This window comes from Kryptolebias marmoratus, linkage group LG11, assembly GCF_001649575.2.
Source record: "Kryptolebias marmoratus isolate JLee-2015 linkage group LG11, ASM164957v2, whole genome shotgun sequence".
In the NCBI taxonomy this organism is placed as follows: Eukaryota; Metazoa; Chordata; class Actinopteri; order Cyprinodontiformes; family Rivulidae; genus Kryptolebias; species Kryptolebias marmoratus.
Genome location: NC_051440.1, coordinates 3,170,775 through 3,171,122, shown reverse-complemented (window position 1 = coordinate 3,171,122; position 348 = coordinate 3,170,775).

Here is a 348-nt window from a genome sequence, read left to right as displayed (position 1 = left end):
TGTTTTATTATAGATTTAATTTGTTGATATTCCTAAAATTTAGTCTTTTCAATCCCATATTGTATTATTAATTTGTTAAATGGAATGAAGTCTATCTCCTCATATATGTGTTCCAGGTATTTGATTTCTGTCATAGTTTTGGTGTTTTGTTTGATGTTTTTTCTGGTTCTTGTTCTGCTGTGTTTGTCTTTTGGATTTGTGTTCATGTCTTGTCATTTTCACCTCCCCAGTAACCTGCCACGCCTCCTTCTCTCATTCCTTGCTGTTCAGTTACTTTCCAGTTTCTCATGCCACACCCACATTACCATGACTACTTAATCACTGCCATCATTTTCACCTGTTTGTTAT